Source organism: Rhincodon typus, chromosome 10 (assembly GCF_021869965.1).
Source record: "Rhincodon typus isolate 14 chromosome 10, sRhiTyp1.1, whole genome shotgun sequence".
Taxonomy (NCBI): Eukaryota; Metazoa; Chordata; class Chondrichthyes; order Orectolobiformes; family Rhincodontidae; genus Rhincodon; species Rhincodon typus.
Window position 1 is genome coordinate 5,266,972 of NC_063341.1, and position 526 is coordinate 5,267,497.

The following is a 526-nucleotide window of genomic DNA, read 5'->3' on the forward strand; positions in this document are numbered from 1 at the left end:
TGGGGGTGAGGGAGGAGGTATGGGGGCAGGTGTAGCACTTTCTGCGGTTGCAGGGAAAACTGCCGGGTGTGGTGGAGCTGGAGGGGAGTGTGGAGTGGACAAGGGAGTCACGGAGAGAGTGGTCCCTCCGGAAAGCAGATAAGGGTGGGGAGGGAAAGATGTCTTTAGTGGTGGGGTCGGATTGCAGATGGCGGAAGTGTCGGAGGATGATGCGTTGGATCCGGAGGTTGGTGGGGTGATATGTCAGGACGAGGGGGATTCTTTTTTGGTTCTTATTGCGTGGACGGGGTGTGAGGGATGAGGTGCGGGAGGTGTGGGAGACACGGTTGAGGGCGTTCTCGACCACTGAGGGGGGGAAGTTACGGTTCTTGAAAAACGAGGACAACTGAGATGTACGGGAGTGGAATGCCTCATCCTGGGAGCAGATGCGGTGGAGGCGAAGGAATTGGGAATAGGGGATAGCATTTTTGCAGGAAGGTGGGTGGGAGGAGGAGTATTCTAGGTAGCTGTGGGAGTCGGTGGGCTT